Source organism: Tenrec ecaudatus, chromosome 15, assembly GCF_050624435.1.
Source record: "Tenrec ecaudatus isolate mTenEca1 chromosome 15, mTenEca1.hap1, whole genome shotgun sequence".
In the NCBI taxonomy this organism is placed as follows: Eukaryota; Metazoa; Chordata; class Mammalia; order Afrosoricida; family Tenrecidae; genus Tenrec; species Tenrec ecaudatus.
Window position 1 is genome coordinate 4,278,250 of NC_134544.1, and position 19,132 is coordinate 4,297,381.

The window sequence follows — 19,132 nt, forward strand, 5'->3', positions numbered from 1 at the left end:
TTGTGTCTATCTGATGCATTAGGTGAGGACAGATGTGGTGGGTCCAGCAGGGACATTCGTGTAGGACAGGGTATTAAGCCTCTCAGGGACAGAGGATAAGAACATGGTAATGTTGGGTCTAATAGGGCCTAAGCTTAGGGCAGATCTGGTGGCCCAGAAGGGACATTGTGCTAGTGTAGGACTATCAGGTCTATCAGGAACAGTAGGGTAGGCCACAGTACAGTTGGGTCTTTCAGATGCATTAGGTGTGGCAGGTCTGGCTGGTCTGCCAGAGACACTGGGTTAGGACAGGCTATTACGTTTATCAGGGACAGTGGACTAGAACACGGTAGTGTTAGGTGTATAAGGGCCTTATTTAGGACAGGTCTGGTGGGCAGAGCACGGAAATTGGGCTCGGATAGGACTATAAGGTCAATCAGGGACAAAGGGCTAGGACACAGTACCGTTGTGTCTATGAGATGCTTTGGCGAAGGACAGGTCTGGAGGGTCTAGCCGGGACATTGAGCTAGGACAGGCTGTTAAGTCTATCAGGGACAGTGAAATTGAACACGGTAGTGTTGGGTCTATAAGGGCCTTAATTTAGGGCAGTTGTGCTGGGCAGTGCAGGGACATTGGGCTAGGATAGGACTATTAGGTCAATCAGGGACAGTGGGCTAGGACAGAGTACCGTTGGGTCCATCAGATGCATTAAGTGAGGACATGTCTCTTGGATCCAGCAGGGACAATGGGTTAGGACAGGACAATTACATCTTTCAGTAACAGAGGACTAGAACACAGAACTGTTAGGTCTGTAAAGGCGTTAAATTAGTGCAGTTCTGGCAGGTAGAGCAGGGACATTGAGTGGTGCCAGGTCTATTCGTTTATCAGGGATAGAGGGCTAGGACAGTTCTGTTGAGCCTATCAGATGCATAGTTGAGGACAGGTCAGGTGAGTCTAGCATGGACATAGTGCTGGAACAGGCTATTAAGTCTATCAGGGACAGTGGATTTGAACACAGTAGTGTTGTGTCTATAAGAGCCTTAGTTTTGGGCAGGTCTGGTGGGCAGAGCAGGGACATTGGACTAGGATTGGACTATTAGGTCAATTAGGGACAGTTGGCTAGGACACAGTACCGTTGTATGTATAGATGCATTAGGTGAGGACAGGGCTGGTGGGTATAGAAGGGACACTGGGCCAAGACAGGACAATTAGGTCTTTCAGTGACAGAGGACTAGAACACAGTTATGTTAGGGCTATAAAGGCGTTAGCTTAGGGCAGGCCTGGTAGGTATAGCAGGGACATTGCGGGAAGACAGGACTATTACATATATCAGGGATAGAGGGCTACTTCAGAGTACTGTTGGGTCTATCAGATGAATTAAGTGTGTCAGGTCTGGCTGCTCTGCCAGTGACACTTGGCTAGGAAAGGCGATTAAGTCTATCAGGGACAGTGGACTAAAACACGGTAGTGTTGGGTCTATCAGGGCCTTAGCTTAGAGCAGGCCTGGTGGGCAGAGCATGGAAATTGGGCCCGCATAGGAATATTAGGTCAATCAGGGCAGTGGGCTATGACACAGTACCATTGTGTCTATCAGATACATTAGGTGAGGACAGATATGGTGGGTCTAGCAAGGGCATTCGGGTAGGACAGGCTATTAAGCCTATCAGGGACAAAGGACAAGAACATGGTAATGTTGGCTCTATAAGGGCCTTAGCTTAGGGCAGGTCTGGTGGTCCAGAAGGGACTTTGTGCTAGGATAGGACTATTAGGTCAACCAGGGACTGTGGGCTAGGCCACAGTACCGTTCGGTCTATCAGATGCATTAGGTGTGGCAGGTCTGGCTGGTCTGCCAGTGACACTAGGCTAGGAAAGGCTACTAAGCCTACCAGGGACAGAGGACAAGACCATGGTAATGTTGGGTCTATAAGGGCCTTAGCTTAGGACAGGTCTGGGAGTCTAGAAGGGACATTGGGCTAGGATAGGATTCTTAGGTCTATCAGGGACAGTGGGTTAGGCCACAGTACCATTGGGTCTATCAGATGCATTAGGTGTGGCAGGTCTGACTGGTCTACCAGTGACACTGGGCTAGAACAGGCTATTAAGTTTTTCAGGGACAGAGCTCTAGAGCATGGTAGTGTTGGGTCTATAATGGCCTTTGCTTAGGGCAGGTCTGGTGGGCAGAGCAGGGACATTGGGCTTTGATAGGACTATTAGGTCAATCAGGGACAGTGGGCTAGGACAGAGTACCATTGGGTCCTTCAGGTGCATTAGGTGAGGACATACCTCTTGGATCCAGAAGGGACACTGGGTTAGGACAGGACAATTACGTCTTTCAGTGACAGAGGACTAGAACAGAGAACTGTTGGGTCTATAAAGGCATTAAATTTGTGCCGTTTTGTAGGTACAGCAGGGACATTGGGTGGGGACAGGACTATTCGTATATCAGGGAGAGAATGCTAGGACAGTTCTGTTGGGCCTATCAGATGCAGAGTTGAGAACAGGTCTAGTGAGTCTAGCATGGACATAGTGCTGGAACAGGCTATTTAGTCTATCAGGGACAGTGGACTTGAACACAGTAGTGTTGCGTCTATAAGAGCCTTAGTTTTGGGCAGGTCTGGTGGGCAGAGCAGGTACATTCGTCTAGGATAAGACTGTTAGGTCAATAAGGGCTGTGGGCTAGGACACAGTACCGTAGTGTCTATCAGATGCATTAGGGGAGGACAGGTCTGGTGGGTCTAGCAGGGACATTGAGCTAGGACAGGCTATTAAGGCTATCAGGGACAGTGAAATTGAACACGGTTGTGTTGGATTTATAAGGTCCTTATTTAGGGCAGATCTGCTGGGCAGTGCAGGGACATTGGGCTAGGATAGGACTATTAAGTCAATCAGGGACAGTGGGCTAGGACAGAGTACCTTTGGGTCCATCAGATGCATTAGCTGAGGACATGTCTCTTGGATCATGCAGGGACAATGGGTTAGGACAGGACAATTACGTGTTTCAGTGACAGAGGACTAGAACACAGAACTGTTGGGTCTATAAAGGCACTAAATTAGTGCAGTTCTGGTAGGAAGAGCAGGGACATTTGGCGGGGACAGGACTATTCGTATATCAGGGATAGAGGGCTAGGAAAATTCTGTTAAGTCTATCAGATGCAGAGTTGAGGACAGGTCTGGTGAGTCTAGCATGGACATAGTGTGGGAACAGGCTATTAAGTCTTTCAGGGACTGTGGACTTGAACACAGTAATGTTGCGTCTATAAGAGCCTTAGTTTTGGGTAGGTCTGGTGGACAGAGCAGGGACATTCGGCTATGATAGGACTATTAGGTCAATCAGGGCAGTGGGCTAGGACCCAGAACCGTTGAGTCTAGCTGATGCATTAGGTGAGGACAGATGTGGTTGGTCCACCAGGGACATTTGGGTAGGACAGGCTATTAAGCCTATCAGGGACAGAGGACAAGAACATGGTAATGTTGGGTCTATAAGGGCCTTAGCTTAGGGCAGATCTGGTGGACCAGAAGGGACATTGTGCTTGGGTAGGACTATTAGGTCTATCAGGGACAGTAGGCTAGGCCACAGTACAGTTGGGTCTTTCAGATGCATTAGGTGTGGCAGGTCTGGCTGGTCTGCCAGAGACACTGGGTTAGGACAGGCTATTAAGTTTATCAGAGACAGTGGACTAGAACACGGTAGTGTTGGGTCTATAAGGTCCTTAATTTAGGGCAGGTCTGGTGGGCAGAGCACGGAAATTGGGCTCGGATAGGACTATAAGTTCAATCAGGGACAGTGGGCTAGGACACAGTACCGTTGTGTCTATCAGATGCATTGTTGAAGGACAGGTCTGGTAGGTATAGCAGGGACATTGAGCTAGGACAGGCTGTTAAGTCTATCAGGGACAGTGAAATTGAACACGGTAGTGTTGGGTCTATAAGGGCCTTAATTTAGGGCAGGTGTGCTGGGCAGTGCAGGGACATTGGGCTAGGATAGGACTATTAGGTCAATCAGGGACAGTGGGCTAGGACAGAGTACCGTTGGGTCCATCAGATGCATTAAGTGAGGACATGTCTCTTGGATCCAGCTGGAAAATGGGTTAGGACAGGGCAATTACATCTTTCAGTGACAGAGGACTAGAACACATAACTGTTAGGTCTGTAAGGCCTTAAATTAGTGCAGTTCTGGTAGGTAGAGTAGGGACATTGGGTGGCGCCAGGACTATTCGTATATCAGGGATAGAAGGCTAGGACAGTTCTGTTGGGCCTATCAGATGCAGAGTTGAGCACAGGTCTGGTGAGTCTAGCATGGACATAGTGCTGGAACAGGCTATTAAATCTATCAGTGACAGTGGATTTGAACACAGTAGTGTTGCGTCTATAAGAGCCTTAGTTTTGGTCAGGTCTGCTGGGCAGAGCAGGGACATTGGGCTAGGATAGGACTATTAGGTCAATCAGGGACAGTTGGCTAGGACACAGTACTGTTGTGTCTATAGATGCATTAGGTGAGGACAGGGCAGGTGGGTATAAAAGGGACACTGGGCCAGGACAGGACAATTAGGTCTTTCAGTGACAGAGGACTAGAACACAGTTATGTTAGGGCTATAAAGGCGTTAGCTAAGGGCAGGCCTGGTAGGTATAGCAGGGACATTGGGGGAAGACTGAACTATTACATATATCAGGGATAGAGGGCTAGTTCAGAGTACCGTTGGGTCTATCAGATGAATTAAGTGTGTCAGGTCTGGCTGGTCTGCCAGTGACACTAGGCTAGGAAAGGCTATTAAGCCTATCAGAGACAGTGGACTAGAACACGGTAGTGTTGGGTCTATGAGGGCCTTAGCTTAGAACTGGCCTTGTGGGCAGAGCATGGAAATTGGGCCCAGATAGGCCTATTAGATCAATCAGGGCAGTGGACTATGACACAGTACCATTGTGTCTATCACATGAATTAGGTGAGGACATATGTGGTTGGTCTAGCAAGGACATTCGGGTAGGACAGGCTATTAAGCCTATCAGGGACAAAGGACAAGAACATGGTAATGTTGGTTCTATAAGGGCCTTAGCTTAGGGCAGGTCTGGTGGTCCAGAAGGGACTTTGTGCTAGGATAGGACTATTAGGTCAATCAGGGACAGTGGGCTAGGCCACAGTACTGTTCTGTCTATCAGATGCATTAGGTGTGGCAGGTCTGGCTGGTCTGCCAGTGACACTAGGCTAGAAAAGGCTAATAAGCCTATCAGGGACAGAGGACAAGACCATGGTAATGTTGGGTCTATAAGGGCCTTAGCTTAGGGCAGGTCTGGGGGTCTAGAAGGGACATTGGGCTAGGAGAGGACTCTTAGGTCTATCAGGGACAGTGGGCTAAGCCATAGTACCATTGGGTCTATCAGATGCATTAGGTGTGGCAGGTCTGGCTGGTCTGCCAGTGACATTGGGCTAGGACAGGCTATTAAGTTTTTCAGGGACAGAGCTCTAGAGCATGGTAGTGTTGGGTATATAAGGGCTTAGCTTAGGGCAGGTCTGGTGGGCAGAGCACGGACATTGGGCTTTCATAGGACTATTAGGTCAATCAGGGAGAGTGGACTAGGACACAGTACCGTTGTGTCTATCAGATGCATTAGGGGAGGAGAGGTCTGGTGGGTCTAGCAGGGAAATTGGGCTAGGACAGACTATTAAGTCTATCAGGGACAGTGAAATTGAACACGGTAGTGTTGGGTCTAAAAGGGCCTTAATTTAGGGCAGATCTACTGCGCAGTGCAGGGACATTGGGCTAGGATAGGACTATTAGGTCAATCAGGGACAGTGGGCTAGGGCAGAGTACCCTTGGGTCCATCAGATGCATTAGGTGAGGACATGTCTCTTGGATCCAGCAGGGACTATGGGTTAGGACAGGACAATTACGTCTTTCAGTGACAGAGGACTACAACACAGAACTGTTCGGTCTCTAAAGGCGTTACATTAGTGCAGTTCTGGTAGGTACAGCAGGGACATTGGGCGGGGACAGGACTATTTGCATATCAGGGATAGAGGGCTAGGACAGTTCTGTTGGGCGTATCAGAAGCAGAGTTGAGGACAGGTCTGGTGAGTCTAGCATGGACATAGTGCTGGAACATGCTATTAAGTCTATCAGGGACAGTGGACTTGAACACAGTAGTGTTGCGTCTATAAGGGCCTTAGTTTAGGGCAGGTCTGGTGGGCAGAGCAGGGACCTTCGGCTAGGATAGGACTATTAGGTCATTTAGGGTCAGTTGGCTAATACACAGAACCGATGTGTCTATCTGATGCATTAGGTGAGGACAGATGTGGTGGGTCTAGCAGTGACATTCGGGTAGGACAGGCTATTAAGCCTATCAGGGACAGAGGACAAGAACATGGTAGTGTTGGGTCTATAAGGGCCTTAGCTTAGGGCAGGACTGGTGGGCAGAGCAGGGACATTGGGATGGACACAGTACCGTTGGGTCTATCAGATGTATTAGGTGTGGTAGGTCTGGCTGGTTTGCCAGTGACACTAGGCTAGGAAAGGCTATTAAGCCTATTAAGGACAGTGGAAGAGAACACGGTAATGTTGGGTCTATCAGAGCCTTATCTTAGAGCCGGTCTGGTTGGCAGAGCACGGGAATTCGGCATGTACAGGACTATTAGGTCAATCACGGACAGTGGGCTATGACACAGTAATGTTGTGTCTATCATATGCATTAGGGGAGGAGAGGTCTGGTACGTCTAGCAGGGACATTAAGCTAGGACAGGCTATTAAGTCTATCAGGGACAGTGAAATTGAACACGGTAGTGTTGGGTCTATAAGGCCTTAATTTAGGGCAGAACTGCTGCGCAGTGCAGGGACTTTGGACTAGGATAGGACTATTAGGTCAATCAGGGACAGTGTGCTAGGACAGAGTACCGTTGGGTCCATCAGATGAATTAGGTGAGGACATGTCTCTTGGATCCAGCAGGGACAATGGGTTAGGACAGGACAATTATGTCTTTCAGTGACAGAGGACTAGAACACAGAACGGTTGGGTCTACAAAGGTGTTAAATTAGTGCAGTTCTGGTAGGTACAGCAGGGACATTGGGCGGGGACAGGACTATTCGTATATCAGGGATAGAGGGCTAGGACAGTTCTCTTGGGCCTATCAGATGCAGAGGTGAGAACAGGTCTTGTGAGTCTAGCATGGACATAGTGCTGGAACAGGCTATTTAGTCTATCAGGGACAGTGGACTTGAACACAGTAATGTTGCGTCTATAAGAGCCTTAGTTTTGGGTAGGTCTGGTGGACAGAGCAGGGACATTCGGCTATGATAGGACTATTAGGTCAATCAGGGCAGTGGGCTAGGACCCAGAACCGTTGAGTCTAGCTGATGCATTAGGTGAGGACAGATGTGGTAGGTCCACCAGGGACATTCGGGTAGGACTTGCTATTAAGCCTATCAGGGACAGAAGACAAGAACATGGTAATGTTGTGTCTATAAGGGCCTTAGCTTAGGGCAGATCTGGTGGACCAGAAGGGACATTGTGCTTGGGTAGGACTATTAGGTCTATCAGGGACAGTAGGCTAGGCCACAGTACAGTTGGGTCTTTCAGATGCATTAGGTGTGGCAGGTCTGGCTGGTCTGCCAGAGACACTGGGTTAGGACAGGCTATTAAGTTTATCAGGGACAGTGGACTAGAACACGGTAGTGTTGGGTCTATAAGGTCCTTAATTTAGGGCAGGTCTGGTGGGCAGAACACGGAAATTGGGCTCGGATAGGACTATTAGTTCAATCAGGGACAGTGGGCTAGGACACAGTACCGTTGTGTCTATCAGATGCATTGTTGAAGGACAGGTCTGGTGGGTATAGCAGGGACATTGAGCTAGGACAGGCTGTTAAGTCTATCAGGGACAGTGAAATTGAACACGGTAGTGTTGGGTCTATAAGGGCCTTAATTTAGGGCAGTTGTGCTGGGCAGTGCAGGGACATTGGGCTAGGATAGGACTATTAGGTCAATCAGGGACAGTGGGCTAGGACAGAGTACCTTTGGGTCCATGAGATGCATTAGGTGAGGACTTGTCTCTTGGATCCAGCAGGGACAATGGGTTAGGACAGGACAATTACGTCTTTCAGTGACAGAGACCTAGAACACACAACTGTTCGGTCTATAAAGGCGTTAAATTAGTGCAGTTCTGGTAGGTACAGCAGGGAAATTGGGCGGGGACAAGACTATTCGTATATCAGGGATAGAGGGCTAGGATAGTTCTATTGAGCCTATCAGATACATAGTTGAGGACAAGGCTGGTGAGTCTAACATGGACATAGTGTTGGATCAGGCTATTAAGTCTATAAGGGACAGTGGACTTGAACACAGTAGTGTTGCATCTATAAGAGCCTTAGTTTTGGGCAATCTGGTGGGCAGAGCAGGGACATTCGGCTCAGATAGGACTATTACGTCTATCAGGGTCAGTCGGCTAGGACACAGTACCATTCGATCTATCAGATGCATTAGGTGTGGCAGGTCTGGCTGGTCTGCCAGTGACACTGGGTTAGGACAGGCTATTAAGTATATAGGGACAGTGGACTAGAACACGGTAGTGTTGGGTCTATAAGGGCCTTAATTTAGGGCAGGTCTGCTGGGCAGAGCAGGGACATTGGGCTAGGATAGGACTTTTAGGTAAACCAGGGACAGTGGGCTAGGACACAGTACCGTTGTGTCTATAGATGCATTCGGTGAGGACAGGGCTGGTGGGTATAGAAGGGACACTGGGCCAGGACAGGACAATTAGGTCTTTCAGTGACAGAGGACTAGAACACAGTTACGTTAGGGATATAAAGGCGTTAGCTTAGGGTAGGCCTGGTAGGTATATCAGGGACATTGGGGGAAGACAGAAATATTACATATAAGGGATAGAGGGCTAGTTCAGAGTACCGTTGGGTCTATCAGATGAATTAAGTGTGTCAGGTCTGGCTGGTCTGCCAGTGAAATTAGGCTAGGAAAGGACAGTGGACTAGAACACGGCAGTGTTGCGTCTATCAGGGCCTTAATTTATGGTAGGTCTTGTGGGCAGAGCATGGAATTGGGCTCAGATAGGACTATTAGGTCAATCAGGGACAGTGGGCTAGGACACAGTACCGTTGGGTCTATCAGATGCATTAGGTGTGGCATGTCTGGCTGGTCCTCCAGTGACACTAGGCTAGGAAAGGCTATTAAGCCTATCAGGGACAGTAGACTAGAATACGGTAGTGTTGGGTCTATCACGGCCTTAGCTTAGAGCCGGTCTGGTTGGCAGAGCATAGGAATTTGGCATGGACAGACTGTTAGGTCAATCACGGACAGTGGGCCTGGACACAGTACCGTTGTGTCTATCAGATGCATTAGAGGAGGACAGGTCTGGTGGTTCTAGCAGGGACATTTGGCTACGACAGGCTATTAAGTCTGTCAGGGACAGTGAAATTGAACAAGATAGGGTAGGGTCTATAAGGTCCTTAATTTAGGGCAGATCTGCTGGGCAGAGCAGTATTATTGGGCTCGGATAGGACTATTAGGTCAATCAGGGACAGTGGGCTAGGACAGAGTACCCTTGGGTCCATCAGATGCATTAGATGAGGACATGTCTCTTGGATCCAGCAGGGACACTGGGTTAGGACAGGACAATTACGTCTTTCAGTGACAGAGGACTAGAACACAGAACTGTTGGGTCTATAAAGGCATTAAATTAGTGCAGGTCTGGTACGTACAGTAGGGACTTTGGGCGGGGATAGGACTATTCGCATATCAGGGATAGAGGGCTAAGGCTGTTCTGTTGGGCCTATCAGATGCAGAGTTAAGGACAGGTCTGGTGAGTCTAGCATGGACATAGTGCTGGAACAGGCTCTTTAGTCTATCAGGGACAGTGGACTTGAACACAGTAGTGTTGCGTCTATAAGGGCCTTAGTTTTGGGCAGGTCTGGTAGGCAGAGCAGGGACCTTCGGCTAGGATAGGACTATTAGGTCATTTAGGGACATTTGGCTAGGATACAGAACCGTTGTGTCTATCTGATGCATTAGGTGAGGACAGATGTGGTCGGTCTAGCAGGGACATTCAGGTAGGACAGGCTATTAAGCCTATCAGGGACAGAGGACAAGAACATGGTAGTGTTGGGTCTATCAGGGCCTTAGCTTAGAGCAGGCCTGGTGGGCAGAACATGGAAATTGGGCCCGGATAGGACTATTAGGTCAATCAGGGACAGTAGCTAGGCCAGAGTACCCTTGGGTCCATCAGATGCATTAGGTGAGGACATGTCTCTTGGATCCAGCAGGGACTATGGGTTAGGACAGGACAATTACGTCTTTCAGTGACAGAGGACTACAACACAGAACTGTTCGGTCTCTAAAGGCGTTAAATTAGTGCAGTTCTGGTAGGTACAGCAGGGACATTGGGCGGGGACAAGACTATTCATATATCAGGGATAGAGGGCTAGGACAGTTCTGTTGGGCCTATCAGATACATAATTGAGGACAGGTCTGGTGAGTCTAGCATGGACATAGTGCTGGAACAGGCTATTAAGTCTATCACGGACAGTGGACTTGAACAAAGTAGTTTTGCATCTATAAGAGCCTTAGTTTTGGGCAATCTGGTGGGCAGAGCAGGGACATTCGGTTCGGATAGGACTATTAGGTCAATCAGTGCAGTGGGCTAGGACACAGAACCGTTGTGCCTATCTGATGCATTAGGTGAGGACAGATGTGGTGGGTCTAGCAGGGACAATCGGGTAGGACAGGCTATTAAGCCTATCAGGGACAGAGGAAAAGAACATGATAGTGTTGGGTCAATAAGGGCCTTAGCTTAGGGCAGGGGTGGTGGGCAGAGCAGGAACATTGGGCTAGGACACAGTACCATTAGGTCTATCAGATGCATTAGGTGTGTTAGGTCTGGCTGGTTTGCCAGTGACACTAGGGTAGGAAAGGCTATTAAGACTATCAGGGACAGTGGAATAGAACACGGTAGTGTTGGGTCTATCAGGGCCTTAGCTTAGTGCAGGCCTGGTGGGCAGAGCATGGAAATTGGGCCCGGATAAGACTATTAGGTCAATCAGGGACAGTGGGCTAGGGCAGAGTACCCTTGGGTCCATCAGATGCATTAGGTGAGGAATTGTCTCTTGGATCCAGCAGGGACAATGGCTTAGGACTGGACAATTACGTCTTTCAGTGACAGAGGACTAGAACACAGAACTGTTCGGTCTATAAAGGCATTAAATTAGTGCAGTTCTGGTAGGTACAGCAGGGACATTGGGCGGGGACAAGACTATTCGTATATCAGGTATAGAGGGCTAGGACAGTTCTGTTGGGCCTATCAGATGCAGAGTTGAGGACAGGTCTTGTGAGTCTAGCATGGACATAGCATTTGAACAGGCTAATAAGTCCATCAGGGACAGTGGACATGAACACAGTAGTGTTGCGTCTATAAGGGCCTTAGTTTTGGGCAAGTCTGGTGGGCAGAGCAGGGACTTAGGGCAAGCAGAGGACTATTAGGTCATTTAGGGACAGTTGGCTAGGACATAGAACCGTTGTGTCTATCAGATGCATTAGGTGAGGACAGATGTGGTGGGTACAGCAGGGACATTCGGGTAGGACAGGCTATTAAGCATATCAGGGATAGAGGACAAGAACATGGTAATGTTGGGTTTATGAGGGCCTTAGCTTAGGGCAGGTCTGGTGGTCCAGAAGGGACTTTGTGCTAGGACAGAACTATTAGGTCTATCAGGGTCAGTGGGCTAGGCCACAGTACTTTTCGGTCTATCATATGCATTAGGTGTGGCAGGTCAGGCTGGTCTGCCAGTGACTCTAGGCTAGGAAAGTCTATTAAGCCTATCAGGGACAGAGGACAAGACCACGGTAATGTTGGGTCTATAAGGGCCTTAGCTTAGGGCAGGTCTGGGGGTCTAGAAGGGACATTGGGCTAGGATAGGAGTCTTAGGCCTCTCAGGGACAGTGGGCTAGGCCACAGTACCAATGGGTCTATCAGATGCATTAGGTGTGGCAGGTCTGGCTGGTCTGCCAGTGACACTGGGCTAGGACAGGCTATTAAGTTTTTCAGGGACAGAGCTCTAGAGCATGGTAGTGTTGGGTCTATAAGGGCCTTAGCTTAGGGCAGGTCTGGTGGGCAGAGCAGGGACATTGGGCTTTGATAGGACTATTAGGTCAATCAGGGAGAGTGGGCTAGGACACAGTACCGTTGTGTCTATCAGATGCATTAGGGGAGGACAGGTCTGGTGGGTCTAGAGGGAAATTGGGCTAGGTCAGACTATTAAGTCTATCAGGGACAGTGAAATTGAACACGGTAGTGTTGGGTCTAAAAGGGCCTTAATTTAGGGCAGATCTACTGCGCAGTGCAGGGACATTGGGCTAGGATAGGACTATTAGGTCAATCAGGGACAGCGGCTAAGACTGAGTACCGATGGGTCCATCAGATGCATTAGGTGAGGACATGTCTCTTGGATCCAGCAGGGACAATGGGTTAGGACAGGACAATTACGTCTTTCAGTGACAGAGGACTAGAACACAGAACTGTTCGGTCTATAAAGGCGTTAAATTAGTGCAGTTCTGGTAGGTACAGCAGGGACATTGGGCGGGGACAAGACTATTCGTATATCAGGGATAGAGGGCTAGGACAGTTCTATTGAGCCTATCAGATACATAGTTGAGGACAGGTCTGGTGAGTCTAGCATGGACATAGTGTTGGATCAGGCTATTAAGTCTATCAGGGACAGTGGACTTGAACACAGTAGTGTTGCATCTATAAGAGCCTTAGTTTTGGGCAATCTGGTGGGCAGAGCAGGGACATTCGGGTCGGATAGGACTATTAGGTCTATCAGGGTCAGTGGGCTAGGCCACAGTACCATTCGGTCTATCAGATGCATTAGGTGTGGCAGGTCTGGCTGGTCTGCCAGTGACACTGGGTTAGGACAGGCTATTAAGTATATAGGGACAGTGGACTAGAACACGGTAGTGTTGGGTCTATAAGGGCCTTAATTTAGGGCAGGTCTGCTGGGCAGAGCAGGGACATTGGGCTAGGATAGGACTTTTAGGTAAACCAGGGACAGTGGGCTAGGAAACAGTACCGTTGTGTCTATAGATGCATTCGGTGAGGACAGGGCTGGTGGTTATAGAAGGGACACTGGGCCAGGACAGGACAATTAGGTCTTTCAGTGACAGAGGACTAGAACACAGTTACGTTAGGGCTATAAAGGCGTTAGCTTAGGGCAGGCCTGGTAGGTATATCAGGGACATTGGGGGAAGACAGAACTATTACATATATCAGGGATAGAAGGCTAGTTCAGAGTACCGTTGGGTCTATCAGATGAATTAAGTGTGTCAGGTCTGGCTGGTCTGCCAGTGACATTAGGCTAGGAAAGGACAGTGGACTAGAACACGGCAGTGTTGGGTCTATCAGGGCCTTAATTTATGGTAGGTCTTGTGGGCAGAGCATGGAATTGGGCTCGGATAGGAGTATTAGGTCAATCAGGGACAGTGGGCTAGGACACAGTACCATTGGGTCTATCAGATGCATTAGGTGTGGCAGGTCTGGCTGGTCTGCCAGTGACACTAGGCTAGAAAGGCTATTAAGCCTATCAGGGACAGTGGACTAGAATACGGTAGTGTTGGGTCTATCAGGGCCTTAGCTTAGAGCCGGTCTGGTTGGCAGAGCATAGGAATTTGGCATGGACAGACTGTTAGGTCAATCACGAACAGTGGGCCTGGATACAGTACCGTTGTATCTATCAGATGCATTAGGGGAGGCCAGGTCTGGTGGGTCTAGCAGGGACATTGGGCTACGACAGGCTATTAAGTCTGTCAGGGACATTGAAATTGAACACGGTAGGGTAGGGTCTATAAGGTCCTTAATTTAGGGCAGATCTGCTGGGCAGAGCAGTATTATTGGGCTCAGATAGGACTATTAGGTCAATCAGGGACAGTGGGCTAGGACAGAGTACCCTTGGGTCCATCAGATGCATTAGGTGAGGACATGTCTCTTGGATCCAGCAGGGACACTGGGTTAGGACAGGACAATTACGTCTTTCAGTGACAGAGGACTAGAACACAGAACTGTTGGGTCTATAAAGGCATTAAATTAGTGCAGTTCTGGTACGTACAGTAGGGATATTGGGCGGGGATAGCACTATTCATATATCAGGGATAGAGGGCTAAGGCTGTTCTGTTGGGCCTATCAGATGCAGAGTTGAGGACAGGTCTGGTGAGTCTAGCATGGACATAGTGCTGGAACAGGCTATTAAGTCTATCAGGGACAGTGGACTTGAACAAAGCAGTTTTGCGTCTATAAGGGCCTTAGTTTAGGGCAGGTCTGGTCGGCAGAGCAGGGACCTTCGGCTAGGATAGGACTATTAAGTCATTCAGGGACAGTTGGCTAGGACACAGAACCGTTGTGTCTATCAGATGCATTAGGTGAGGACAGATGTGGTCGGTCTAGCAGGGACATTCAGGTAGGACAGGCTATTAAGCCTATCAGGGACAGAGGACAAGAACATGGTAGTGTTGGGTCAATAAGGGCCTTAGCTTAGGGCAGGGGTGGTGGGCAGAGCAGGAACATTGGGCTAGGACACAGTACCATTAGGTCTATCAGATGCATTAGGTGTGTTAGGTCTGGCTGGTTTGCCAGTGACACTAGGGTAGGAAAGGCTATTAAGTCTATCAGGGACAGTGGAATAGAACACGTTTGTGTTGGATTTATAAGGTCCTTAATTTAGGGCAGATCTGCTGGGCAGTGCAGGGACATTGGGCAAGGATAGGACTATTAAGTCAATCAGGGACAGTGGGCTAGGACAAAGTACCGTTGGGTCTATCAGATGCATTAGGTGAGGACATACCTCTTGGATCCAGCAGGGACAATGGGTTAGGACAGGAAAATTACGTCTTTCAGTGACAGAGGACTAGAACACAGAACTGTTAGGTCTATAAAGCCGTTAAATTAGTGCAGTTCTGGTAGGTAGAGCAGGGACTTTGAACGGGGACAGGACTATTCGTATATCACGGATAGAGGGCTAGGACAGTTCTGTTGAGCCTATCAGATGCATAGTTGAGGATAGGTCTGGTTCGGCTAGCATGGACATAGTGCTGGAACAGGCTATTAAGTCTATCAGGGACAGTGGACTGGAATACGGTAGTGTTCGGTGTATCAGGGCCTTAGCTTAGAGCCGGTCTGGTTGGCAGAGCATGGGAATTTGGCATGGACAGGACTATTAGGTCAATCACGGACAGTGGGCTAGGACACAGTACCGTTGTGTCTAGCAGATGCATTAGGGGAGGACAAGTCTGGTGGGTCTAGCAGGGACATTGGGCTATGACAGGCTATTAAGTCTGTCAGGGACAGTGAAATTGAAAACGGTAGTGTTGGGACTATAAGGTCCTTAATTTAGGGCAGATCTGCTGGGCAGAGCAGTGATATTGGGCTCAGATAGGACTATTAGTTCAATCAGGGACAGTGGGCTAGGACAGAGTACCCTTGGATCCATCAGATGCATTAGGTGAGGACATGTCTCTTGGATGCAGCAAGGACAATGAGTTAGGACAGGACAATTACATCTTTCAATGACAGAGGACTATAACACAGAACTGTTGGGTCTATAAAGGCATTACATTAGTGCAGTTCTGGCAGGTAGAGCAGGGACATTGGGCGGGGACAGGACTATTCGTATATCAGGGATAGAGGGCTAGCAGAGTACTGTTGGTTCGATCAGATGCAGAGTTGAGGACAGGTTTGGTGAGTCTAGCATGGACATAGTGCTGGAACAGGCTATTAAGTCTCTCAGGGACAGTGGACTTGAACACAGTAGGGTTGCGTCTATAAGAACCTTAGTTTTGGGCAGGTCTGGTAGGCATAGCAGGGACATTCGGCTAGGATAGGACTATTACATCAATCAGGGCAGTGGGCTAGGACACAGAACCATTGTGTCTATCAGATGCATTAGGTGAGGACAGATGTGGTGGGTCAAGCAGGGACATTCGGGCAGGACAGGCTATTAAGCCTATAAGGGACAGAGGACAAGAACATGGTAATGTTGGGTCTATAAGGGCCTTAGCTTAGGGCAGATCTGGTGGCCCAGAAGGGACATTGTGCTAGGGTAGGACTATTAGGTCTATCAGGGACAGTGGGCTAGGCCACAGTACCGTTTGGTCTATCAGATGCATTAGGTGTGGCACTTCCGGCTGGTCTGACATTGACACTGGGTTAGGAAAGGCTATTAAGTTTATCAGGGACAATGGACTAGAACACGGTAGTGTTGGATCTATAAGGGCCTAATTTAGGGCAGGTCTGCCTGGCAGAGCAGGGACATTGGGCTAGGATAGGACTCTTAGGTCAACCAGGGACTGTGGGCTAGGACACAGTACCATTGTGTCTATCAGATGCATTAGGTGAGGACAGATGTGGTGGGTGTAGCAAGGACATTCGGGTAGGACAGGCTTTTAAGCCTATCAGGGACAAAGGACAAGAACATGGTAATGTTGGTTCTATAAGGGCCTTAGCTTAGGGCAGGTCTGGTGGTCCAGAAGGGACTTTGTGCTAGGATAGGACTATTAGATCAACGAGGGACAGTAGGCTAGGGCAGAGTACTGTTGGTCTATCAGATGCATTAGGTGTGGCAGGTCTGGCTGGTCTGCCAGTGACACTTGGCTAGGAAAGGCCAGTAAGCCTATCAGGAACAGAGGACAAGACTATGGTAATGTTGGGCCTATAAGGGCCTTAGCTTAGGGCAGGTGGTGGGCAGAGCAGGGAAATGGGGCTTTGATAGGACTATTAGTTCAATCAGGGACAGTGGGCTAGGACACACTACCATTGTGTCTATCTGATGCATTAGGTGAGGACAGATGTGGTGGGTCCAGCAGGGACATTAGGGTAGGAAAGGCTATTAAGCCTATCAGGGACAGAGGACAAGAACATGGTAATGTTAGGTCTATAAGGGCCTTAGCTTAGGGCAGATCTGGTGTCCCAGAAGGGACATTGTGCTTGGGTAGGACTATTAGGTCTATCAGGGACAGTAGGCTAGGCCACAGAACAGTTGGGTCTTTCAGATGCATTAGGTGTGGCAGGTCTGGCTGGTCTGCAAGAGACACTGGGTTAGGACAGGCTATTACGTTTATCAGGGACAGTGGACTAGAACACGGTAGTGTTAGGTGTATAAGGGCCTTAATTTAGGGCAGGTCTGGTGGGCAGAGCATGGAAATTGGGCTCGGATAGGACTATTAGGTCAATCAGGGACAGTGGGCTAACACGCAGTACCATTGTGTTTATGAGATGCATTGGCGAAGGACAGGTCTGGTGGGTCTAGCCGGGACATTGAGCTAGGACAGGCAGTTAAGACTATCAGGGACAGTGAAATTGAACACGGTAGGGTTGGGTCTATAAGGGCCTTAATTTAGGGCAGTTGTGCTGGGCAGTGCAGGGACATTGGGCTAGGATAGGACTATTAAGTCAATCAGGGACAGTGGGCTAGGACAAAGTACCGTTGGGTCCATCAGATGCATTAGGTGAGGACATACCTCTTGGATCCAGCAGGGACAATGGGTTAGGACAGGACAATTACGTCTTTCAGTGACAGAGGACTAGAACACAGAACTGTTAGGTCTATAAAGCCGTTAAATTAGTGCAGTTCTGGTAGGTAGAGCAGGGACTTTGAACGGGGACAGGAATATTCGTATATCACGGATAGAGGGCTAGGACAGTTCTGTTGAGCCTATCAGATGCATAGTTGAGGACAGGTCTGGTTCGGCTAGCATGGACATAGTGCTGGAACAGGCTATTAAGTCTATCAGGGACAGTGGACTGGAATACGGTAGTGTTCGGTGTATCAGGGCCTTAGCTTAGAGCCGGTCTGGTTGGCAGAGCATGGGAATTTGGCATGGACAGGACTATTAGGGCAATCACGGACAGTGGGCTAGGACACAGTACCATTGTGTCTAGCAGATGCATTAGGGGAGGACAAGTCTGGTGGGTCTAGCAGGGACATTGGGCTATGACAGGCTATTAAGTCTGTCAGGGACAGTGAAATTGAACACGGTAGTGTTGGGTGTATAAGGTCCTTAATCTAGGGCAGATCTGCTGGGCAGAGCAGTGATATTGGGCTCAGATAGGACTATTAGTTCAATCAGGGACAGTGGGCTAGGACAGAGTACCCTTGGATCCATCAGATGCATTAGGTGAGGACATGTCTCTTCGATGCAGCAAGGACAATGAGTTAGGACAGGACAATTACATCTTTCAATGACAGAGGACTATAACACAGAACTGTTGGGTCTATAAAGGCATTACATTAGTGCAGTTCTGGCAGGTAGAGCAGGGACATTGGGCGGGGACAGGACTATTCGTATATCAGGGATAGAGGGCTAGTAGAGTACTGTTGGTTCGATCAGATGCAGAGTTGAGGACAGGTCTGGTGAGTCTAGCATGGACATAGTGCTGGAACAGGCTATTAAGTCTCTCAGGGACAGTGGACTTGAACACAGTAGTGTTGCGTCTATAAGAGCCTTAGTTTTGGGCAGGTCTGGTAGGCAGAGCAGGGACATTCGGCTAGGATAGGACTATTACGTCAATCAGGGCAGTGGGCTAGGACACAGAACCATTGTGTCTATCAGATGCATTAGGTGAGGACAGATGTGGTGGGTCTAGCAGGGACATACGGGTAGGATAGGCTATTTAGCATATCAGGGGCAGAGGAAAAGAACATGGTCATGTTGGGTGTATAAGGGCCTTAGCTTAGGGCAGATCTGGTGGCCCAGAATGGACACTGTGCTTGGGTAGGACTATTAGGTCTATCAGGGACGGTGGGCTAGGCTACAGTACAGTTGGGTCTATCAGATGCATTAGGTGTGGCACGTCTGGCTGGTCTGCCAGTGACACTAGGGTAAGGACAGGTTATTAAGTTTATCAGGGACAGTGGACTAGAACACGGTAGTGTTGGGTCTATAAGGGCCTTAAGTTAGTGTAGGTGTGGTGGGCAGAGCATGGAAATTGGGCTCGGATAGAACTATTAGGTCATTCAGGGACAGTGGGCTAGGGCAGAGTACCGTTGGGTCAATCAGATGCATTAGGTGAGGATATGTCTCTTGGATCCAGCAGGGACAATAGATTAGGACAGGTAATTACGTCTTTCAGTGACAGAGGACTAGAACACAGAACTGTTGGGTCTACAAAGGCGTTAAA